Here is a 26,947-nt window from a genome sequence, read left to right as displayed (position 1 = left end):
CGCCATCCACGATCAAACTACACACCTTGCTTGGTGATGTGAGGACGCCCGGGGCGCCCGCGAATTCAAGTTTTGATTCCCTCGAGCTCCCTAAAGGCCCCATAACTTGAGCTCGAGCCAAACAACTCCAAGAAGCTATTTTGGCTTTATTGATTCAATTTTAGACTGAGACTCATGATACGACATTAGCCCGGGATGTTTCTATTGAATCCATTAAGTTGCCACAATGGCCTATAACTAGGTCACGAGCTAAGAACTTTAAAGATGCATTGGCAAGCTATATGGATCGAGTTTGGGATGAACAAGAAGCCGGATCTATTTGTCATGAAAGGATTAACCCAATAGGTGTCACTTGCAATTTATTGCAAGTTGAACTAAAATTTTAATAAACTCATCTTTAGTTTAATAAATGAGTTGCGGGATATCTATTCAACTCATCTTAGTTTAATTAATAAGTGTTTTCTTTGAACTTTATTTATTAAGTGTTGCTCTTAAGTAATCTAGTTTCTAGAATTATTTATTGAGGCATGAGCTAAGTTTATTTATTGTTGCTTCTTTAAATAACTAGTTGCTGGAATAATTAATGCATATGTTTAGTTTATTTACTTAAGTTAAGTATTTGTTCTTGATATGTTTAATTAGTGTTTAATATGCTTAATGAGTTCATTTTAATGTGTTTATTGCGGGAGTTTCTTCGGCTCACAATCGTTACATTTCAAGGCTGTTACAACTTAATTGAAGTGACTTTTCAAGTGTTATTTGAATACAAAAGAAGGAGCTATTACAAAGGGGGTTTAATACATCATTTAAGTAAGTTTTAAAGAGCATTATATACTCTTTAAAATTCAGCAGCAACTCTTTCTTCTACCAGCTATTTTTGCTCTTTCAAAAGAATAAATAAAGCATTCAAAACACCATTAAGGAGCTGGTGTCTATTTGGCTAGCCAAGGGACAATTCAAGAGTCGTCATTCAAGCATTCATGGACATCCATTCAGCTGAATTGAAGAGAAATGAATGAAGGAGTTATTTGTTTCAAGAATGCCGAGAGATTTGAACTATCATTCAGCTTTTAATTAGCACATTAAGATAAATGCTTGTGACTATTTGGCTACCCTATTTTAGCACTATAAATAGGTGAAATTAGAGTTTGTAATGGACTTTTGATCATTTTTGATACGACCACGCCCCGAGAATGTACTAGGATCAGTTCATTAGGCATGATTTGCAAACTCGTGCAAGCTGAACTAGCTCGTTCTAGCTCAATGGAGCTCAATTTGGCTAGACGCTAGCTCATTTAGCTTAATTCACTTTTATTTAATTTCATGCATTTTTAATTTCCTGGAATAAATTAAATGAGTTAGTTTATTTAGTTAGTTCAGCTCAAATAAGTGTTAGCAATTAATTTGTTTAAATCTGGACAAATTTAATTATTTGTGTTTAATGTGTTTCATGCATGCTTTTAATATGTTTTAGTTATTACATAGCATAAATACACCTGTTTCATTACACCTAATTAATATGTCTTGTTTTTTTATTTAATATGTCTAAATTCAGCCAAATTTATGAGTAGGTTTATTGACTAAGTTGCTGCCAATTTAATATGTCTTAATCTATCTTTATGAATTAATGGTTGAATTTAATTGCTGCAGGTTATTGTGTTCACATGCTGCCAAATTATTGTTCTGGAATGCATTTAACTTGCTAATTTTATTTTCTACAGGTTCATGAACAGCTTGGTGCAATGTATGGGAGTGTGCATGCACAATAGAGGTTCAATGGAAGGCATTTAAGGGAACACAAGTACTTGGGACGTTCATGCAAGAGGGGGCTGTTGAATGTTCATGCATTTGCACATCTATGGACAGAATTTATGGAAGAACATACCTTGGGACGTTTCAGGCATGTTCCATGTATTTTCAAGATGGTCATTCAAGTTTTCAAGGCACTTTAAAGCTCCATTCGGCCAAGGGAGATGTTGGAACAATTAAGGGGCTGCACATCCATGGAATTAAGCTTTCTTCAAGGTTAAGGATGCATGAATGCATCAAGTGAAGCAACATGATGTTTCCGCCAATCCATGCATCATCTCCAAGCATGAATCGAGTTTTTAATGCTTCATTCATTCCCATTCAGAAGAATTTAGCTATAGCAAATTAATGATTTCTTTCTAGAATTTTCTAGCATATTCATGGCTAAATTCTTAGCCATTAAGTTGCCCATTCGGCTAGCGATGCATGGTCCTATAAATAGTTGTTCGTTTTCATTGTAAAAGAACTTTTGACTTTTTACCAGATTATAGAATGAAATTTGTTCAAAGAGTGAGTTTTCTCCTCTCTAAATTCGTACAAGTTTCGATCTGACTTATCTAGCGAGCTAGTGGCATCTATCGTTCTCTTCTTGAACTTATCACCTTATTTTGGTGTGGCGTTCAACCCTTCTACAATTTCACAAATCCACCTTAACCAAATAGATACCAGGCTGACACTCTTTAGTGTTGAATCATTTCTGGAGTTAAGTCCATTTTTCCATTCCCAAAAATTATCCCAAATTAACTATCATTTGATTCCTTTATTAAGCCGAACCTACATCTTTCTAAACCTTTTATCATTACAAAATTCACTTTGTAAGCTTCCACGAAATTTTAAAACAAATTTACACCTTTTTTTGGCTGTTAGAACTTCTCCTCGTTGATAATCGGGCAAACTTTGTGAAACAACTCAATTATCCTAGGCCGAATCGCATCATTTGGTATCAGAGCTTACAAAACGAGGAGCATCGACAATCGTATCAAGCTTAGAGTAGGTTCATAACGTGAAAAAAATAAAAAAATAAAAAAAATCAAGTGGTATTTTATTCTTCTTGAATTCAATATATTGTATTTGAAGTGTTAAAAAAAGTTACGAAAATTAAAAAAAACGAAAAGTATAAAAAAAAAGAAGAAGTGAAAAGTCTTCTGATTTTTATTTTCTTATCATTTATTATTACTTCTGAACATCCATTCATTCTACCATTCCTTCTACCCCCACAAAAATGCCACACATACTTTGATTTTTATTTTCCTTGTTTCAGCCTACCCTATACACCCTAACGTTATCCTTTGCACCCATTTGAAGCCGACCCTCTAAGCCGCAATAAGTCTTCTTGAAACAAAATACGAATTCACGAGAGTGAGACGAGCAGAAAAAAGGCACGAGTGGTGAGTACATTAGAGCGAGCAAAAGCCATTAAACGAGTGTAAACACGAGTGGAGTGCTATCCAATTTTCTTTGCGAGTGAAACGTGAGATTTTTGTGGTGAGGAATTTAAATTTTTTTTTAATCACTATTCTTTTTCAGCAATTAAATCATGTCTCGAGCAGAATTCTTTGCCGATGAATTTCAATACTTGGTGAACGAGATGGGCCAAATGTTGGAGGAAAAACTAAGCCCATTAAAAAGATGTTTGGACCGAGTGGAGGAAAAGGCCCGACAGAAACAAAATCCACCAAGTCGACAAACGGAGTCGAGATCATCACGGTGATACGTGTCCAAAGACTACTAGCTAAAAGATTTTTATCGGGATTCCTATTTGTCAAGGAATTCAAGACGCGACAGCTTTGAGCTTCCAACTTTTTGATATAAAGATCGAGAAAGGACGAGTTATTCCTCTTATGCTTCAAAAAGTCCTTCCCAAAGGATTGTTCCTGAAGAAATAGACGAGAAGCCTATGAAAATATTTTCTCTTTCTTTGAGCCAAATGATTATCTTTTTGATTCTTTCGTGTCATCCGCACATTGTAGTGAAAAAGAAAAAGAAAAAGAAAAGAAAAATGAAAAAGAAAAAGAAATCAAAAAAGTGAGAGAAAAAGAAAATGAAGAAAAGAACATTGAAAAAGAAATTGAAAGAAATGAAAAAGAAGAAGATGAAAATGAGTTAGAAAAACAAACGAGAGAAAAGGAGGCAAAAGAGCAAGAAAAAGTGAGGAATTTATTTACTAAACCAGATAAGAATTTGTCTTGTTTTGTTTCCTCTTTTTAGGTTTCTAAAAGGCCAAGTGACGATAATTTTCAACTCCAATACCTTTCAAAGGAGAGAAGGTTCACCTTGGTTGAAAAAGGTAACGTTCTCAATGATCTTAGCTCGCCTATGCCAAAAGAGGAGCAAGGTATGAGTTTTGAACTTCTTAAAGCACCTCTGCCTTATTCGATTGTTGATGGAAACCTTGTTGAGGAATTGTCCTTTAGAAGTGATTTGAACTTTGATGTGGTTACTTGCCATCCTTTGATTGATGATAATATATTTACTTGGAATGATGGCAAGAAGAATAATGCTTTTGGAAATTGCGATGCTGATGAGTTTGCTAGTGAAATAAAGTTATTTGGCATTTGCAAGATAAGAAAACATATAAGCCTTTCCATCTGCTTGATTTGGGTAAAAATGTGCACTCATTGATCTTTTGTGAGAAACTACTTTGTCTAAACAAGAATGTGCGTATGAGATTTGAGATGTATGAATGCTTGAAAACATGCATGTCTTTGATTTGTTTGTTTGATACGACGATGACATGTAAAATGGTTAGTGCACTTAAAGTTGAATATGGTGTCTCAAATCTGCTTTGTTATCAAAATTCTGCATTTTTGAGCAAAATTGACAGACTGAAACTTAGATTACATGATCATTTGGATGAGTTCCTGATGTATTTTGATTCTAATTTCAATTTGATTCTCTATTGTCGAGTATGGAGATCCATTTTGAAAAGGTTAATTCAAGCAAGGAGTTTTGACTACTCTACACCCCCGAGGAGCGAAGATTTTTGTTGAGCGAGTGAGGTAAAAATGATCTTTATTTTACTGTTCATAAAGGTAAGACACTTGAAACTTTTGAAAGATTTTTGTACTCTTCGGATGGTGTTAAGGATCGTGTTGATGATTTAGTTTTTGTAAAACATTTAGATCAAAACGTGCTTGACTGACATATTTTGCTTATTGATGATCTATCTGTTTTGTGGGTTGATAAAAAGATTCTTGTTATTGATAATTGTGTTGATGCAATTGTAATAGAATCGATAGTCAATCGTCTAATGCATGGTATGATTGTGCAACTTCGAGAACCATGTAAATCTTTTTCATTACCTGTTTGTGATGCCTATGTACATATTTTGACTCATTACTTGTGATCCAATCATAGCTTGTGTAATCAATTTAAGATGTATGCATGCCCAGAAATCTATTCAATTTTGTTTCGAACATTTGTCGTGGCATTGTCGAGTAAACTAGTTCGTTTGCATGGTAATCTGAATCTTTCCACTCGCATGCATTACATTTGTCTTGTTATGCTAAGATTGCAAATTTGTTTGCACTGCTTTTTTCTAATTCATGGTTATTCTTTTCAATGGACTCAATTGCCATTCGTCTCGTTCGACCGAGGAAAGCTGAGTAAAAGGAGCTATGATCGAGAGAATCAACGGCTCGACTTGAGGACAAGTCGTTCTGAAGAAGGGGGGAATGATATGACCACGCCCCGGGAATGTACTTGGATCAGCTCATTAGGCATGATTTGCAAACTCGTGCAAGTTGAACTAGCTCGTTCTAGCTCAATGGAGCTTAATTCGGCTAGATGCTAGCTCATTGAGCTTAATTTTCTTTTATTTAATTTCATGCATTTTTAATTTGCTGGAATAAATTAAATGAGTTAGTTTATTTAGTTAGTTCAGCTCAAATAAGTGTTAGTAATTAATTTGTTTAAATCTGGACAAATTTAATTATTTGTGTTTAATGTTTTTCATGCATGCTTTTAATATGTTTTAGTTATTACATAGCATAAATACACCTGTTTCATTACACCTAATTAATATGTCTTGTTTTTTATTTAATATGTCTAAATTCAGCCAAATTTATGAGCAGGTTTATTGACTAAGTTGCTGCCAATTTAATATGTCTTAATCTATCTTTAATTTGTAGATGCATGTACTATGAATTAATGGTTGAATTTAATTGCTGCAGGTTATTGTGTTCACATGCTACCAAATTATTGTTCTGGAATGCATTTAACTTGCTGATTTTATTTGCTATAGGTTCATGAACAGCTTGGTGCAATGTATGGGAGTGTGCATGCACAATGGAGGTTCAATGGAAGGCATTTAAGGGAACACAAGTACTTGGGACGTTCATGCAAGAGGGGGCTGTTGAATGTTCATGCATTTGCACATCTATGGACAGAATTTATGGAAGAACATAACTTGGGACGTTTCAGGCATGTTCCATGTATTTTCAAGATGATCATTCAAGTTTTCAAGGCACTTTAAAGCTCCATTCGGCCAAGGGAGATGTTGGAACAATTAAGGGGCTGCACATCCATTGAATTAAGCTTTCTTCAAGGTTAAGGATGCATGAATGCATCAAGTAAAGCAACATGATGTTTCGGCCAATCCATGCATCATCTCCAAGCATGAATCGAATTTTTAATGCTTCATTCATTCCCATTCAGCCGAATTTAGCTACAACAAATTAATGATTTCTTTCTAGAATTTTCTAGCATATTCATGGCTGAATTCTTAGCCATTAAGTTGCCCATTCGGCTAGCCATGCATGGTCCTATAAATAGTTGTTCATTTTCATTGTAAAAGAACTTTTGACTTTTTGCCAGATTATTGAATGAACTTTGTTCAAAGAGTGAGTTTTCTCCTCTCTAAATTCGTACAAGTTTCGATCTGACTTATCTAGCGAGCTAGTGGCATCTATCGTTCTCTTCTTGAACTTATCACCTTATTTTTGTGTGGCGCTCAACCCTTCTACAATTTCGCAAATCCACTTTAACCAAATAGATACCGGGGTGACACTCTTTAGTGTTGAATCGTTTCTGGAGTTAAGTCCATTTTTCCATTCCCAAAAATTATCCCAAATTAACTATCATTTGATTCCTTTATTAAACCGAACCTACATCTTTCTAAACCTTCTATCATTACAAAATTCACTTTTTAAGCTTTCGCAAAATTTTAAAACAAATTTACACCTTGTTTGGCTGCTAGAACTTCTCCTCGTCGACGATCGGGCAAACTTTGTGAAACGACTCGATTATCCCTGGCCGAATCGCATCAATTTTGAATGAAACTCTTTTCATTTGGTGAGAATTACTTTCTTCGATTTTGTACAAAGACTTGTTGGCTTATCTACAAAGCTAGTGGCGTCAATCCGTTCTTTGCTTTATCCCAAACTTATCACTTTAGCAAGTGTGGCGTTCAAACCTTATATTGAGGTTCCTACCTTTCTAGATAGTGGGTTGAGGTTTTGATTTAATTTACTATCCATCTCATTAAACGTATAAGTGTTGGGTCGACACTTACTAGTGTTGGTTCTTACTTGTTTCTTGAGCCATTTTTCTTTCCTTCATTTTATCATAACCGAACACATCTATTTTTAGCCATTTTCCCTGAACCTTTGTTGTTATAAAACAATATTGAGCCTATTTTTTTCAATTTTATTTGTTAGATATTCATTTGTCCCTTACTTCATCGTAGACGATTGGGCAACTCAAATATGACTCGACTCAACACCAAGGCAAATCGTATCACTTGGACATGGCAACATGTATGGAAAATATTCTCTCTTTGCTACTCATTTTCCATGCTTTGGAGGCTTAGGCTTCACTTAATAACGAGGATTTTGCCATAAACAGCGTATTCAAGTTCTTCCTCCTCATCGGTGGTTGCGTCAAATTCTTTTTCTTTCTCTTCCTCCTACTCAATCTCTCCATTGGGTCTCACAATCATATTGCTTCAATTAGGGCATTGGCTGGCGATGTGTCCTCCCCCTAAAAATTTGAAACACTTGACATCCCTCGATCGGTTTGGAAAAGCTACGTCTTTCCATTTACTAGTTTCACCAATGGGCTTGCTAGGTTTTGCAGACACCGCTTGGTCCTTCACACGGTTTGGTATATCTTTCTTACTCGAATCTTGATTCCATTTTGAAGTGGCGTTGGAGTTGGGAAAGGTTCGGCTGGAGCCCTCTCTCTTTATTTGCTTTTCCACTTTTATGGCGACGTGCACCTAATGCGATCCCGGTCGCATCATGTTACGACACAACTCGATGCTACCGAGATTGGTCCAAACTCGAGGGGCCCAAGTGCAAAATAAAGTTTTTAATTTTAGTTTGTCAATTTGGCTGCTGGAAAAAAGGACTTTGATTCATTAATTTTTAGTTATTTTAGTTTGTGTTTTTAATTATGTCATAGTTTGCACATCATTAATATGTGTTCTACATTTAATAAAGTCATGCATTATGTAACTTTCATGTTAGTTAAGTTTGCATCATTAAATTAAGTCAAGTTAGTTTAATTATGTAACTTTCATGTTAGTTAAATTTGCATTTCAAAACCATACATTTTAGCATCTTAGTTTAATAAATGAGTTCTTGGACATTTATTCAACTCATCTTAGTTTTAATTAATAAGTGTTTTTGTTGAACTTTATTTAATAAGTGTTGTTCTTAATTGATCTAGTTCCTAGGATTGTTTATTGATGCATAAATTAAGTTTTTAAATTATGCTTCTTTAATTAAACTAGTTCTTGGAATAATTATTGCATATATGTTTTAGTTCATTTATTTAAGTAAGTTTAATGTTTGTTATGATTAATAAGTGTTTTCATTTGTTTAATAAACTCATTTTAATGTGTTTATTGCAGATGACTTTTAGCTTATAGTGGTTACAATTCAAGGTCATTACACATTTAATTAAGTGGTCATTCAAGTTCTTTTGAGTTACAATTAAAGGGGCTGTTATAAAGGGAGCTTAAAAATCATTAAAGGAGTTTCTAAAGAGCATTTTATGCCCTTTAAAATTCAGCAGCAACTCTTCCACTTCCAGCCATTTTTGGAGCTTTCAAGAGAAATTAATCAAGCCTTTGAATGTCATTAAGGAGCAGGTTAAGAGATGGTGACTATTCAACTAGCCAAGGACAACTCAAGAGTCATTTTCTAAGCCATTAAAGACATTCAAATCAGCTGAATTAAAGTGATTTTATGGAAGGAGTTATTTGGTTCAAAGAATAAGAAAAGACATCAGTTTTTTATGGCACATTAAGTGGATGTTTTTTGACCATTCGGTTACCTTGTTCTAGCATTATAAATAGATGTAATCAGCCATAGAGGGGAAGAACTTTTTGCTGAATTTCGGAATTGATTTGACTTATCAAGCATAGCTTGTGGCGTCCATCTATTCTTTGTTGCTGAACTTATCACCTTTGGTGTGGCGTTCAATATACCTTTGGTTCCTATCATAGTTGATAGTGGGTCAAGGTTCCTTTCCTGTTTCCTTTAACCGAAAAACACCTAAAGACCATTTTGAGATTCGGGTCAACAATTCGTTATTGTTGGTTCATTTTCGGTCTTAGCCAATTAATTTGTTATTGTTTCCTCTTTATTTTGTTTATTACCTTTGTTTGAAGCCATTATCTCTATTTTGTTTAATTTTAAAACTGAAACGAATCCATCCGTACTCAATTCACGATTGGGCAACACATACGACTCAAAACATCACGAGACGAGTTTGTATCAAATTGGTATCAGAGCTAGCAAATTTGGAGTAAGAATCAACGTTGTCGGCATTACGGTATAGTAGTTTCTCGAAAAAAAACTCGAAAAAAAAAATTCAAAAAAAAAATCGAAAAAAAACTAGTTTCCATTCAAACTTAAAAGATTGGATATCAAGTTGTGAAAAAAAAATTTGAAAAAAAAATTTGAAAAAAAAAGAGAGGTAGTTTTGAAATTTAGTTTTTGTTTGCTGCCCAAATTTCAGTCCTTATTACCTTCTACTTTTCGCCACACCAAACATTTACATTTCTTTATTTCAAGCCTACTTTCCTTTGTCCTACAATATTCTTTCCAAGCCCAAACATCAAGTTTTTAAGCCGACCCACAACAACTGCCTATTAAGTTTAAATAATTCCTAAGAACTTAGAGAGGAGGAGTGAGTGGTAAGAGGCAAAGAGTAGTGAGTTTATTCGAGAAAAAAAAGCCAAGTGTGTGAGATTTCTTTGTGAGTGGATATTGAGATTCTTTGTTGTGAGTTCTTAAAAAAAATGTCACGAAGTCTGGAAAAAAATTCGAGACAAGGGAGTTGGATTTAAATCTGTAAAATTGTTGGAGGAAGTGTGCGATTTTACACTCCAAGGCTTTACGCATGAAATGGAGCATCTATTTGATCGAAAACTCAAACCCATCAAGAAACAATTGGATCGTGTCGAAGAGCGGAGTCATCGAGCAAGAACCCAACGAGAGCAAATTTATCCAAATGAAAGGACGAAAATGAGATCATCAAGGAGACGAACATTCACGAATATGTGAAAAGAGACCCTTATCCGATTCCTATTCTTCAAGGAATTTAGGCGAAATAAATCCATTTGCGAGTTTGAAGCCTATCAAGGTAACGAACGAGAAAGCACCAGTCATTCTTCGTATGCATCAAAGTATTCATCTACGGAAAAATCCTTACGAAGAAGTGAATGTGTTTCATATAAGAACTCATCCATGGAGGTTTATTCACGAAGAGTTGATTGTGACTCTTATGAAGATTCTTCCACTTCTTTCAAATGAAAAGTCTATTGTTCTGATTCTTTTGTATTATCTCCATTTTGTAATAAAGTTGAGAGAAGAAAAAGAGTGACAAGAGAAAAAGAAACCGAAAAAGAAACGAAAATTGAAAAAGAGAAAAAGATTGGAGAAAGAAAAGAAAGAGTGCGAGAAACAAGTGTTGTTGAAAATGAAAGAGAATTGATGAGTGAAAGTGAGTTTTCAACAAACAAAGAGATTGTGGAAAAGAAAGAAGTTGAAAAGAAACGAGTGGAAAAGATGAAAGTCAACAAGAAAAGCGAGGAATGTTTTACTAACCAATCTGCAAGTTGTCCTCGTATTGTTTCTTCTTTTCGGGTTTCTAGAGATTCAAATGACAAGTTTCAACTTCATTACCTTCACGATGAGAGCGATTCCATTTGATCGAAAAGGTAAGGTTCAAGCGCTTAAAGGTAAGCAAGGTAAGGAGTTTTAGTCAATGAATCATGGCAATCGGGTTTGAAAGTTGTTGATAAAATTTTCGATAACTTAGTTTTTAAAAGATCTCCTTATTTTGATTTGGTTAATTGTTACTCGCTATTTGAGATTGATAAATTCGTTTTAAGTGGAGGCATGAAGAGTTGTTCACTCAATAAGTTTTGTGTTGAAAAATCTTTTGATGTTTTAAATCCACAAATACAAAATCTGATCATGTTTGATAAAGAGCTTTCATGTGAAACGCTCAATCTGTTTGATCGTGATGGTAATGAAAATTTTTTAAATCTTAGTGTGAGATCTTCGTATATTTCCATGAGATTTGAGAGATTTGATTGTTTGAATTTATTTTTTCCTATATCTTCTTTATTTGGCATGTGTGATGTCTTGGTGAAAGTGAAGTTTTTGTTACGTTACGGAACGACCGATCAAAACCATGTTTTTAAACCCGGAGCCTATATTCCTAAGTTGACGTCAAGCGAAGGTGAGTACCAAAATTGTATTTTGAATCAATGTGTTGACCCCTTCTATTTGCTTCAAGTTTTATCTTTATTTAGTTCGAAAACCAAACATGTGAATTTCGTTGGCTTGCCAAGTCAAAATCAAATTTTTTATTCTGGAGGTTGTTGTATATTGTTGCTTAATGGATTCGAACATGTGTTGCATGATTTTAACTTTAATGTGCTTCAAGTTCTTCATAAGTTACTAGCCACCAATTTTTCTGGTCAAATTGAAATGGTGAACAAAAACTTTGTCTTTGATCCCGGTGAATGCTGTTCCATATCATTGTTCAAGGGATTTGGACCATGGAATTCTAATTTTCAAAACTATAATCTTCAAATACCTTGTGAATCAGGTTTGTTTCCATCGAAGAAAAAGGTAAAACCAATTTCTGTTTTTGATCCTGGTATTGATTCATGTGTTGTTCTTTTGAGTTTATTTGTTCAAGTTGTGACTAAAATCCTGGAAAGTTCTTTTGTGTTTAACCTTCCTTGTGTCACTAATTTGTTTTATTGTTTTGTAGGTGATGATGTTAGGTGGTACCCTCCTAAAGAGGGATGGCATGCAAATGACCTTTTTTCTTGCCGAGCCATTTGTGGTTCTCAGAATTTTGAAAATAATTCTGTCCGGATCATAAAGAAAGGGGGTCATGATCTTGAAAACTTTTTCTCGAGCAAGTGGCCCGATTTGAGGACAAATCATTTTCAAGAGGGAGGGTATGATGCGATCCCGGTCGTATCATGTTACGACACAACTCGATGTACCGAGATTGGTCCAAACTCGAGGGGCCCAAGTGCAAAATGAAGTTTTTAATTTTAGTTTGTCAATTTGGCTGCTGGAAAAAAAGGACTTTGATTCATTAATTTTTAGTTATTTTAGTTTGTGTTTTTAATTATGTTATAGTTTGCACATCATTAATATGTGTTCTGCATTTAATAAAGTCATGCATTATGTAACTTTCATGTTAGTTAAGTTTGCATCATTAAATTCAGTCAAGTTAGTTTAATTATGTAACTTTCATGTTACTTAAATTTGTATTTCAAAACCATGCATTTTAGCATCTTAGTTTAATAAATGAGTTCTGGACATTTATTCAACTCATCTTAGTTTTAATTAATAAGTGTTTTGTTGAACTTTATTTAATAAGTGTTGTTCTTAATTGATCTAGTTCCTAGGATTATTTATTGATGCATAAATTAAGTTTTTAAATTATGCTTCTTTAATTAAACTAGTTCTGGAATAATTATTGCATATATGTTTTAGTTCATTTATTTAAGTAAGTTTAATGTTTGTTATGATTAATAAGTGTTTTCATTTGTTTAATAAACTCATTTTAATGTGTTTATTGCAGATGACTTTTAGCTTATAGTGGTTACAATTCAAGGTCATTACACATTTAATTAAGTGGTCGTTCAAGTTCTTTTGAGTTACAATTAAAGGGCTGTTATAAAGGGAGCTTAAAAATCATTAAAGGAGTTTTAAAGAGCATTTTATGCCCTTTAAAATTCAGCAACAACTCTTCCACTTCCAGTAGTTTTTGAGCTTTCAAGAGAAATTAATCAAGCCTTTGAATGTCATTAAGGAGCAGGTTAAGAGATGGTGACTATTCAACTAGCCAAGGACAACTCAAGAGTCATTTTCTAAGCCATTAAAGACATTCAAATCAGCTGAATTAAAGTGATTTTATGGAAGGAGTTATTTGGTTCAAAGAATAAGAAAAGACATCATTTTTTTATGGCACATTAAGTGGATGTTTTTGACCATTCGGTTACCTTGTTCTAGCATTATAAATAGATGTATTCAGCCATAGAGGGGAAGAACTTTTTGCTGAATATAGATGAAATATTTGAATTGTGAGCTATCCAATTCTCTTTGTTCTTTCGGAATTGATTTGACTTATCAAGCATAGCTTGTGGCGTCCATCTATTCTTTGTTGCTGAACTTATCACCTTTGGTGTGGCGTTCAATATACCTTTGGTTCCTATCATAGTTGATAGTGGGTCAAGGTTCCTTTCCTGTTTCCTTTAACCGAAAAACACCTAAAGACCATTTTGAGATTCGGGTCAACAATTCGTTATTGTTGGTTCATTTTCGGTCTTAGCCAATTAATTTGTTATTGTTTCCTCTTTATTTTGTTTATTACCTTTGTTTGAAGCCATTATCTCTATTTTGTTTCATTTTAAAACTGAAACGAATCCATCCTTACTCAATTCACGATTGGGCAACACATACGACTCAAAACATCATGAGATGAGTTTGTATCAGCACCATGTCAACTATTTCAACATATTGTTGAAGCTCCACCACGTTGGCGATGTCTTGATTAAGGCTGGCTAAAAATTTGGCCATGGTCGCCTCACGATCTTCCCCCACATCAGCACAGATCATGGCAATCTCTATCTCTTTGAAGTAGTCCTCCACGCTTCAATTACCTTGCATAAGATTTTGAAGTTTTAGATAAAGTTCGCGATGATAATAGGAAGGGATAAATATCTTATGCATTACGGCCTTCATCTCGGCTCAAGTGGATATTGGTCATTCCGCGATCCTTCTCCGACTTGTGATTAATTGATCCCACCAGATCATGGCATAGTCGGAAAACTCAATCGCCGTTAACTTCACCTTTTTACTCTACGAGTAATTGTGGCACTCGAATACCAACTCTATTTTTGTCTTCCATTCTAGGTACACCTCCGGGTCGAATTTACCTTGGAATGGTGGTACGGACAGCTTGATATTTTTCAAGTCATCATTAACACAACCTCGTTCTCTAAAGGCTCGATTCCTTGGACCACGTGATGTGATCTCAATTGCATCATGTTGTGGCACCACTCTTGCTATCGTGATTGGCCTAAACACGAGGGCCCCAAGTGCAAGATGAAGCTCAATCTCAGCTCAACAAGCTCAATCTTAGTTTTTCCCAGCTCGATTTAGCTCACATGAGCTTAATTTAGCTCGTTTGAGCTCAATTTAGCTTACTTTAGCTCGTTTGAGCTTGGCTTAAGTTTATTTCAACTCATTTATTTTAATGTCTGAATAAATTAAGTAATTTATTAATTTAGCTTAAATTACTACAGCTCATAATTATGTTTTGACTTATTACATGTTTTAAATGTGTCTTGGCCGAATTTAATGTCTTGTTAAGACTTTATTAAATTTGTCTAATTTAATTTATGTTTTAATTAGTGTGTCTAAATTATATTAATGTTTGTTCAGCTGAATTTTATGTGATTTAATTTTGGTTCATGTGTTTTTGTAGGTGAGCTGAATTTGGAGAGTAATTAAACAAGGTTCATGCATGATAGGTTCAATGTATGGGACGGTGCATGTAAGGCCTCTTTCAATGAATGGTGGCTGATCCATTTGGCTCCCCAAGGCACCTATTTGGCCAAAAGGTGTCCAGCAACTTAAAGCACAAGCTTGGCGATCGTATTCCCAAGGCAAGATCTAAGCCATTCACACCTCAATTTGACCAATCAGCTCCTATACATGTATGGGTGGATTCATGAACGTCCAAAGGAGGAATATTACCTTAATTCATCACATTGAATGTATAATGTGCATGTACAAAGGGAGAACGAATTTACAAGGTACATGCTTCCATTCATGAACCAACCCATCAAAAAGCTTTAATTAAGAGAGATGCATGACCCATGCACCTAGCATTCGTCCAAGGGGTTGGATATGAATTGAAGATGCACATTCATGGAACAAGGAAGCTTTCTTATTGGTTAAGCATGCATGAACGGGTTTTGGGAAGAAACATGATTATTCAACCATGCATGAACTTACACTATCCATGAACAGAGATTTAATGCTTGAAGTGTGAACATTTTTAATTGTTGTGTGAACACATTAGTAGCTGAATTTTAATAGGCATTAGAGAGCCTATAAATAGTTTATTTTGTTTATTGTAAGAGGTTACAGAATTTGATCAATTAAAACTTAATAGAACTTTGTTCTTGTGAGGTTACCTCCTCTCTTCTTTCGTTCGAGTCTCGAAGCGACTTATCTAGCTTGCTAGTGGCGTCAATCCGAACTCCATTGAACTTATCACCGAACCGTGTGGCGTTCAACCATATTATTATACCTTTGGTTCTTACCTCCATATAGGTAACGGGTCAAGGTCCGCTTCTATCTTTCATCAAATTTCACCTTAAGCAATATAAGACTAGGGGCAATACTTTTTAGTATTGAATCATTCTTAAAGTTTGAGTTCTTTATCCATTTCCATTTATCTATCATCTTTGTAACTTAATTCTTTGTTAAACCGAACCTATCTTTCATCAAACCAAAACCCATCCTTTGAACCCATTTTGCCTACCTTTCGCTTATAAAACATTCAAACTCCATCTATCTACAAATTTGAACGAGCTTCTCGTCGACGATTGGGCATCTTAAGTGAACCCGACTCAATCAACTGGGCCGGATCACATCACCACGTCATCGTTCGCTTCGGTTAGATGCTTGGTCACTCTCCACTCGTTTACTTTGGTTCGATGCTTGGTCACTCTCCAGATCACTTGGATCATATAGATCATTATCATGGACTCTCGTTTGCCCCCGTTCTTGCCTCGAACCTTGGGCATTCTTTCCCGTCCATCCCTCTTCTCGACTCGATCTAATCGTTCGTTGATGGACTCGAGCTCGTTTTGGAGCATTCGTTGAAATTCTCGCAAAAGGGCTTGTTGGCCTAAATCAAGTACTCCTCCTCCTTTAGGTGCAACATTTCAGATCGGTTGTCTTTCGGTTCTTTTCACCATATTCCGTTCAGGACTTCTAGACATAATTTGTTAACCTCACCATAAAACCTCACGTTCACTCGAAAAGAAAGAACAGATGTCACTCACACTCATGTTTGCACTCTTTTTGGCTTTTACCTCCTCTCTAATGTGCTCACACACTCGTGCCTTTTTTCACTCATTCTTCTCTTGTGATTTCATATAAGACTCGATGAGACTTTATCTCTAGTCTAGAGGGTAGGCTTCAAGAGTTTACAAGGGTAAAGTTATTTCCAGTGTAAGGTTGGCTGAATGAAATAAAAATGGGTTATAGAGTGTGGCGTGAAATGTAAATGGGGCAATGGAAAAGATGGATGATCAAGAGCTACAAACACTGAATTTAAACTTTGCAATACTTCGAGAGGCTTCGAAAAATCAAATAACAAAGAATTGGACAAACTCTTTTCTCTTTTTTTTTTAATTTCAAATTTCTTCTTCTTTTTTTTGTAATTATAAAATGCTAATTACAATGAAATACAATGAATTCATGATTTTTTTTTGAATTTTTTTCACAAACCTAATATAGGATTGTTCTAAACATCCAAACTTCTCGTTTTGGGTAGCTCTGTTGCCCAATTGTCTAACGATGAAGTTTCATTTGTCTTGTGCAAGTAGGAGGATATTCGGCTATGGATGCAATTAGATGTTGAATTGGGTTCAAAAAGGGTTAGGATTAATGGTTTTGGTTTGTCCATTAAAGGAAAATTTAGTATAGGATGATAGTAAATTGGCTAAGGTGGAAGATGGAATAAATGAGCTTAAAACAAGAAAGAACCAACACTATGATTAAGTGTTGACCCGAATCTTATATGTTCTTAAGATGGTAAGGTGAAAGGTAGATAGAAACCTCGACCCACTATCTATGTAAGATAGGAACCTTGGTATAGCGGGTTCGAATGCCACACAAATAAAGTGATGAGTTCGGTTTAGAAAAGAACTAGGTTGACGCCATTAGCTACGTAGATAAGTCAATAGAGTCTTTGGACGAAATTGAGAGAAGAAAATCTCACAAATACTTAGTTCAATAATAAAAATGGAAAAAGTGCTTTACAAAGTAAAATGAGCCTTTATTTATAGGCTTTACAAGGGATAGCCGAATAGGCTCCTAAGGTAGCTAAATGGTTAACTGAAAAATTCTAGAAATCCTTAGGAAAATTCCTTAAAGCTTCTTGAGCATGGAGAACAGCAATGGCCAGCTTCTAGATGACTTAATTCAGCTAGTAAAATAAATGAAGTGATTGGGAGGGCTGAATTGCAATAAGTAGGTTCGGCCAAATTGCTTGAATGATCTTTAATAAGCTACTTGGTTCAACCGAATGTTCTTGGAAATAAATGAGCTACTTAGGGCACTTCATCGATCATGGTGATGCGAACCCGGTCGTATCATGTTTTGACACAACTCACCGACATCAGGATTGGCCTAAACTTGAAGGGACCAAGTGCAAGATGAAACATCTCATAGGCCTGATTGATTATTGGGCCAATGTTTTTAAGGACTTTTTAATTTAAGATAGTTTTATTTAAATTAATAAGTTTGCATATTTTTAATTTTTAGACTTGCACTTTGTGTGTTCTGCATTTAATAAAGTCATGCATTATGTAACTCCCATGTTAGTTTAAGTCTGCATCATTAAATTTAAGTCTTGCATTAAGTAACTCATTTAGTTTGCATTTCAAACCATGCATTTAAGCATCTTAGTTTAATAAATGAGTTGCTGGGCATTTATTCAACTCATCTTAGTTTAATTAATAAGTGTTTTTTTTAACTTTATTTAATAAGTGTTGCTCTTAATTAATCTAGTTACTAGGATTATTTATTGATGCATGAGTTTAAGTTTATGCTTCTTTAATTAACTAGTTGCTGGAATATTTGATGCATATGTTTAGCTCATTTATATAAGTTAAGTATTTTTCTTTGATATGTTTAATTAGTGTTTAAATATGTTTAATAAGTTCATTTTAATGTGTTTATTGTAAGTGTCTCTTCAACTTATAATCGTTACAATTCAAGGATGTTACAAATTAAATAAAGTGGTTGTTCAAGTCATTTTTAGTTACAAAGTAAAGGGGCTGTAACAAAGAAGGTTTATATATCATTTAAGGAGGTTTTAAGGAGCAATATATCATCTATTTAATTTTGGCAGCAACCTTTTAAACTACCAGCCTATTTTTGCCATTTCAAAGGTTAATTCAAGCATTTAGATACCATTAAGGAGCTGGTTAATAAGTTGGTGTCTATTCGGCTGGCCAAGGGCTAACTCAAGAGTCATTTTTCAAGTAATTAAAGACATTCATTCAGCTGAATTGAAGAGAATTCAATGAAGGAGTTATTTGTTTCAAGAATGCCAAGAGACTTGAACTTTAATTCAGCTTTTAATTAGCACATTAAGATGAATGCTTGTGACTATTTGGCTACCCTATTTTAGCACTATAAATAGGTGAAATTAGATTTTTTAATGGACCTTTGCTAAACTATTGCCAATTTGTTTAATGAAACTTCGGTTCTGTGAGGTTAACTTCCTCTCCAATTTTGTGCGAGTCTCAAGTGACATATCTAACGAGTTAGTGGCGTCATCCTAAACTTGTTTCTGAACTTATCACCAACCCTGGTGTGGCGTTCATCCATCTAAATATACCTTCGGTTCCTACTTTGCTAAGTAATGGGTCGAGGTCCATCACCTATTCCCAACTGTCACCTTAAACCATATAAGATTTGGGGCGATACTCGTTATAGTATCTTATCTTTCTTGATGTTTAAGTTCTATTATTCATCTCCATCACTTACTTTTTCTATCCTACTTCTTTGTTAAACCGAGCCCATCCAAAGATATTCCATCTAAAATCCATCTATCTATTAGCCACCTTGAACTTATTCCAACATATAATTCCATACTTAACCAAAATTCATCCATTTTCGAAACCGAACGAAACTTCCTTGTTGATGATTGGGCAACTCAAATACGACTCGACTCAACACCGAGGTGGATTGTATCACATGGAGTGTGAACAAACTAAGTTGAATGGTCATTTAAGTGTGAACAAACAGAACCGAACAGCCCTTGGTGTGAAAAGAATTAATCTGCTGGTGTGAAAGGCCTTGAATTTGCCTTGGGCAACCAAATGACGTTCTTGGAGAGTTGAAAGGCTTGGCTGAAAAGTCACTTAGGTAACACCAATGATCAGCAGACTGTCTTAAATCCATCCATGTACCTATGGCGTCCAAGGGAGTGTACCTACATCAAATAAATCAACTAATTAAATTCCCTTAGGACACATTAATTCGGCAGCAAAGAAACAAATTAGACATGCTTAATAAATTTGGCTAAACATATTTAAACCTTGTAATATATTAGGACGTATTCAAAACTCATAATTAATTTAGAACACAATTAAAAACACTTAATTAATTATATGTCCAGATTTTAACAAATTAATGACTTAAACTAATTAACTAATTTAACTAAGGACAAATTAAATGTTTTTATTTCTGCTTGTGCTGATTTATTGATTAACTTGGGATTAATTGTTCCTGTTGCGTTTCAGCCATTCCAAACTTCAAGATCTGATTCGGCTTCGTTCTTAGGCATCAAGAAACATTCTTCATTCATAATTTCCAGATTTATTGCCGCCCAAGTATTTCTTATTCTATTCGATTTGGGATTCTTGATCTGACAAGTTTAGTTCTCTGTTTTCGTTGCAGCCAATTTGTTTATAAATCTCGTAGGACTTTCCCGTGACTTGACAACACGATCTTGGTTCGCGCGCAACCCTCTATCATTTGGTATCAGATTTTGGGTGTTTTGGGTGTTCTTGGTTGATTTCTAAACTGATCTCCTTTTTAAAACAGCAAACAACAGTTTTTACCCAGAAAAATTTTTGGAAAAAAATTCTTTTGAGTGGGTAAACATTGTCTGATTGGTCTGAAATTTTATATGCATATTTTTGGCACTATTATAGATTATTAAAAAATATTTCCCGCAAAAAAAATCAGTAGAGATATTCAAAAAAAATAAAAAAGACAAAATCAAGAAAAAAATTAAAAAATATTCAGCGGGTTGATTTTAGTTCCAAAAATTTCCAGATCAAATATAAAATATTTAAGGACATTCCAATTTAAATTTCGTGATTTTTGGAGATCAGGAACACCTCGAACGAAGTTGTCAAGTTACTCCGCAGTTTTTCGGGTTTTCGGGTTTCAGCAATTTTTATTGACTCTTAGCTGTAGGTTTTCATTTGTTTTGCCTTTATTTTTCCTTTACACTATCTATGATGCAACCTTAGCCCGGGAAATTACTACCGAATCCATTGAGCTGCCACGAGGACCAATAACTCGATCACGAGCTAAGAGATTTCGAAATGTAATAGCAAGCTATGTGGAACGAGCTTGGGAAGAGGGAGTGGCCGAATTTGATAGTCGTGCTTCAAACCGTTCAAAAGGCGTTACTTGCAATTTATTGCAAGCTGAATTTGTTTCTTTTAATTAACTTGTTTTAGTTTAATAAATAAGTTGCTGATCAATTAATTTAACTTATCTTAAAGTTTTAATACATGAGTTAGTTATTGAACTTTATTAAATAAGATGCTTCTTAATTGATCTAGTTCCTAGGATTATTTATTGATGCATAAATTAAGTTCTTTAAATTATGCTTCTTTAATTAAACTAGTTGCTGGAATAATTATTGCATATATGTTTTAGTTCATTTATTTAAGTAAGTTTAATATGTGTTATGATTAATAAGTGTTTTAATGTGTTTAATAAACTCATTTTAATGTGTTTATTGCAGGTGACTTTTTAGCTTATAGTGGTTACAATTCAAGGCTGTTACACATTTAATAAGTGGCTGTTCAAGTTCTTTTGAGTTACAATTAAAGGGGCTGTTAAAAAAAAGAGCTTAAAGATCATTAACAGGAGTTTTTAAAGAGCATTTTATGCCCTTTAAAATTCAGCAGCAACTCTTCCACTTCCAGCCATTTTTGGAGCTTTCAATAGAAATTAATCAAACCTTTGAATGTCATTAAGGAGCAGATTAAAAGATGGTGTCTATTCAGCTAGCCAAGGACAACTCAAGAGACATTTTTAAGACATTAAAGACATTCAAATCAGCTGAATTGAAATGATTTTATGGAAGGAGTTATTTGGTTCAAAGCATAAGAAAAGACATCAGTTTTTATGGCACATTAAGTGGATGAAAATGAACCTGAAATGCCATCCGATGATGAAGATTTAGAGTTACTCGTTGAAGGAGAAATTCTTATGGTAAGGCGTAGCCTCGGTATTTTTGGTGTTGAAACTGATCAACAAAGGGAGAATATTTTTCACACTCGATGCCACATTCAAGGCAAGGTATGTAGTATGATCATTGATGGTGGTAGCTGTACTAATGTAGCTAGTATTATGTTGGTGGAAAAGCTAGGTTTGGCTACAACTAAACATCCAACTCCATACAAGTTGCAATGGCTAAATGATGGAGGTGAGCTGAAAGTAACAAAACAAGTTGTGGTGGCATTTTCTATTGGAAAGTACCAAGATGAAGTGGTGTGCGATGTAGTTCCTATGCATGCGGGACATCTACTTTTGGGACGTCCATGGCAGTTTGATAGGCGCGTGATCTATGATGGTTATACAAATCGCTATACATTCAAGCATCGAGGCAAGAATGTAACTTTAGCGCCATTGACTCCAAAGCAAGTGTACCAAGATCAATTGAAGTTGAAGGAAAAGATCGAAAAAGACAGAGACAAGAAAAATGAAAAAAAGAAAGAAAAAATTGAGGGAGTGGAGGTAAAAGTACGAGAGGAACAAGAAAGTCAAAAAGAAATTGAGAGTGGTAAAATGAGCGTATTTGTGAGAGAAAAAGAGATAAGAAAATCATTGTTCTTGCATCAACCCGTACTTGTACTTATATACAAGGAATGCTTATTTGATGCTAACGAACTTGATAATTCTTTACCTTTGTCTATTGTTTCATTGCTTCAGGAATTCAAAGACGTTTTCCCGGAAGATGTGCCAAGTGGATTGCCTCCTTTTCGAGGTATTGAACACCAAATAGACTTTATTCCCGGAGCTACAATTCCAAATCTGATGTGAGCTTGCTTACGAACCTAGTAGAGAACGAACAAGAAGACATTAAGCTACCTATTGGTCTGATAACGCGAGCTAGAGCTAAACGATTCAAAGATGCTATTTTAGCACTTGTGGAACGAATTGAGGAAAAAGAAAACAAGGAGCTTAAAGATGAGCTGAACATTTTCAACTTCTTTGAAGTTGAATTTCGTTCCAGCTAGTTATTAATTGCTGGAATTTTTTTGGACCATTTAAATAACCTTTAATTTAGTTTTACTACAGCTTAAAAATATGTCTTTAATTAATATAAGTGTTTAATATGTCTTGATTTAGTCAAATTAAAGATGTCTTGATTACATTTAGTTTGTCTAAATTATTACATGTTTTAAATCTGTCCAGCCGAATTTATGTGTTATGATTTGTTAATATTTAAGTTGTCTCAATGTTATTTAGGATGTTCACATTATACTTTAATTTAGTTCAGTTGAATTTGCTTGAAATTAATTAAGTTTATGTGTGTTTTTAGGTGCAGCCGAATTTGAAGGTGAATTGGACAGATTAATGCATGAAGATTCAATGAATGAGAAGATGCATGCATATTGGGTTCATGCACCTAACGATACATGCATGGAATGCATTAAATTTGGTGTGCTGATTTTTAAGTTTTCTATGTGTCCATTCGGCCAAAAGAGATGATTGTTCATTATCCAAAGCTGCCATTTATTTCCTTCACATTGCTGGAAATCTTTTGGCCATTCGGTTCAAGGTGTTCACACTTTAAGGCTCTTCAAAACCGTCCATTCACACCTGATATGGCTGCTCGAGTACTCTCTTTATTATTGGTAATTTTTCAGCAAGAGTTGCCTCTTGAATGCTCATTTAAACCCATTAGCCGAATGTAGCTGCTACATGCATCTCCAAAATCCATTTGCTTAAGGTGGAAGCTTCATAGTTGGTCACAATTCAGCCGAATCTACATTGCCCCATATTCATGAAGTTAAGCCAAATTTTAGTTGAATGTTTGCTTAGAAATTAAGTCTTGAACTTGTCTATTCGGCTACTAGTTGAAAGTCTATAAATAGTTTCTTTTTTTTCTTGTAAAAGGACTTTTGACGAATTTCTGAATGAAATATCATTTTAGTGAGGCAATTCACTCTCTTTATTCTTCAAAGCTCAATTGACTTATCTTTACGAGTGGCGTCAATCTGACTTTGTTTTCGAACTTATCACCATAAGGTGTGGCGTTCCAACTATACCGAAGGTTCCTATTTTGCTAAATAGAGGGTCTCGATTTTATCTACCATTTCTTTCCTTTTCTTTGAAACCTTTAAGCCCGAGTCCTTATTTGCTAATAAGGGTTCGTTCTTGTTTCATTGGAAACCATTTATCCCCATTTTGCTTCCTAAATCATCTAAAACCAATATAACTCATCTTATTGAATTTGAACTAAATCGACACTACCTAAATTCGATCGGGAACATAATACGACTCGTCACATCATCTGAATCGAGCTCGTATCAGTTGGTATCAGAGCTGGTTAATTTAGGTACGTAAATTGTAGTTTCGAAAAAAAATTCAAAAAATAAAAATAAAAAATCGAAAAGAAAAAAATTCAAAAAAAAATTGCATACGATCTAGGTGCGGACGAAAAGACGTGAAAGATCCGTAAAAAAAATAAATAAATAAAAAAGGAGTCTGGAGACACTTCAACAAAATTTTTTCCAAAATCACATTCTATACTCCTTTATATCCATCTTAGTGAAATTTCACGCTATTAAAAAAAATCTTCGTTTCCAATTAGTGAATCCATTTTATACGCCACATCTTAAACCTTTCTTTCTTTCGAGCCTACCCTAAACCATACGACTTTCCCTTGCAAACCCCTTGAAGCTGACCCACAAGTGTGGATAAATCTAAGTAGCTTTTCAGAATATCGAGAGTTGGATTTGAGAGGTAAAAGGCAAGAGAGTACATCAAGATAAGAGCCGGAAATAGAGTGAAACACGAGAGGAGTGAATTCTTTTCTTGTGAGAGAAATTGTGAGGTTTTTGTGGTGAGGATAATTTCTTAATTTTAATCATCATGTCTAGGAGCCCGGAACGACGAGCAACAAGTGGAGGAGCCTCGAATGCCGCTGGTGGAGGAGTTAATCTTCAACCAAGGAGAAACGTTCCTGGAGGCAGAGTGCCCGATCTACAAGTTCAAGCAATCGTGTGAGAAATTTCTCGTTTGTTCCAACCTCAATTCGATTCCCTTCATGAACGAATGGAACAAATGGAGGAACGAAGCCAACGTGCGAACACCCCTCCTATTCCGAGAAGAGAGCGAGAACGTCCATGGCAACATGCAAATGATCTATATGAAGCAAGTGACGTTGAAAGTGATCGGGCTTCGCGATAAAGTGCAAGGCGACAAGGCCAACGAGCACGGGGACCAAGAGATCGAGAGAGGACCGATGATGATTTAAAAAACATTAAAATGGCGATTCCTGCTTTTCAAGGAAGGTCGGATCCCGAGGCCTATCTTGACTGGGAGAAGAAGGTGGAGTTAGTTTTTGAGTGCCACAATTACTCGGAAAGCAAGAAGGTGAAGTTAGCTGCTATAGAATTCTCTGACTACGCCATAATATGGTGGGATCAACTCACGATGAGCCGAAGACGCAATGGCGAACGTCCCGTGTCTACATGGCCGGAAATGAAAGCCATAATGAGAAAGCGATTCATTCCTGCTTACTATCACCGGGAGTTGTATCAAAAGCTCCAAAGCTTAACTCAAGGTCAACGAAGCGTGGAGGATTACTACAAGGAAATGGAAGTGGCCATGATCCGCGCCGATGTGGAGGAAGATCGAGAAGCCACCATGGCTCGATTTCTCGCCAGCCTTAACTGGGATATTGCAAATATTGTGGAGCTACACCATTATGTCGAGGTCATTGATATGGTCCATATGGCCATAAAGGTTGAAAAACAATTAAAGAGAAAAGGTACGTTTCATTTCATTGCATGTAACAAAACTGATGATGCTTTAAATGTTGCCAATCTATTTTTTAGGGAGATTGTACGATTGCATGGAATTCCAAGAACCATTGTTTCGGATCGAGACACTAAATTTCTCAGCCACTTTTGGAGGACTTTATGGGGAAAGATTGGAACTAAGCTATTATTTTCCACAACAAGTCATCCCCAAACTGATGGCCAAACAGAGGTTGTTAATAGAGTTCTGTCAACACTACTGCGGGCCATAATACATAAGAATTTAAAAACTTGGGAGGAGTGTCTACCTCACATTGAATTTGCATACAATCGATCGGTACATTCAGCTACCAAGTTTTCACCATTTGAGGTAGTGTATGGATTTAATCCCTTAACTCCATTGGATTTATTGCCTTTACCTTTTGATAAATTGGTGCATGTAGATGGAAAGAAAAAAGGCAGATTTTGTGAAACAATTACATCAGTGAGTTAGGGATAATATTGAACGAAGAACGGAGCAATATGCACATCAAGTTAACAAGGGCCGTAAACGAGTAATATTTGAACCTGGTGATTGGGTTTGGATTCACATGCGCAAGGAGAGATTTCCCGTTCAAAGACGATCCAAACTATTACCACGAGGAGATGGACCTTTTCAAGTCTTGGAGAGAATTAATGATAACGCTTATAAGTTAGATTTACCTGGTGAGTATAGGGTTAGTGCTACTTTTAATGTTGCTGATTTATCTCTTTTCGATGTAGGTGACGATTTGGGAGCAAATCGCCTCGAAGAGGGGGGAATGATGCAACCTTAGCCCGGGAAATTACTACCGAATCCATTGAGCTGCCACGAGGACCAATAACTCGATCACGAGCTAAGAGATTTTGAAATGTAATAGCAAGCTATGTGGAACGAGCTTGGGAAGAGGGAGTGGCCGAATTTGATAGTCGTGCTTCAAACCGTTCAAAAGGCGTTACTTGCAATTTATTGCAAGCTGAATTTGTTTCTTTTAATTAACTTGTTTTAGTTTAATAAATAAGTTGCTGATCAATTAATTTAACTTATCTTAAAGTTTTAATACATGAGTTAGTTATTGAACTTTATTAAATAAGATGCTTCTTAATTGATCTAGTTCCTAGGATTATTTATTGATGCATAAATTAAGTTCTTTAAATTATGCTTCTTTAATTAAACTAGTTCTTGGAATAATTATTGCATATATGTTTTAGTTCATTTATTTAAGTAAGTTTAATATGTGTTATGATTAATAAGTGTTTTAATGTGTTTAATAAACTCATTTTAATGTGTTTATTGCAGGTGACTTTTTAGCTTATAGTGGTTACAATTCAAGGCTGTTACACATTTAATAAGTGGCTGTTCAAGTTCTTTTGAGTTACAATTAAAGGGGCTGTTAAAAAAAAGAGCTTAAAGATCATTAAAAGGAGTTTTTAAAGAGCATTTTATGCCCTTTAAAATTCAGCAGCAACTCTTCCACTTCCAGCCATTTTTGGAGCTTTCAATAGAAATTAATCAAACCTTTGAATGTCATTAAGGAGCAGGTTAAAAGATGGTGTCTATTCAGCTAGCCAAGGACAACTCAAGAGACA

The 26,947-nt window shown here is 35.0% G+C and overlaps 1 pseudogene; it reads left to right on the top strand.

Moving 5' to 3' along the window:
• LOC128036162 (uncharacterized) overlaps positions 1-26,947 on the top strand; it is a 42,125-nt pseudogene that overhangs the window by 10,635 nt on the left and 4,543 nt on the right.

This window comes from Gossypium raimondii, chromosome 13 (genome assembly GCF_025698545.1).
Source record: "Gossypium raimondii isolate GPD5lz chromosome 13, ASM2569854v1, whole genome shotgun sequence".
Lineage (NCBI taxonomy): Eukaryota > Viridiplantae > Streptophyta > Magnoliopsida > Malvales > Malvaceae > Gossypium > Gossypium raimondii.
This window is presented reverse-complemented; position numbering and strand designations above follow the sequence as displayed.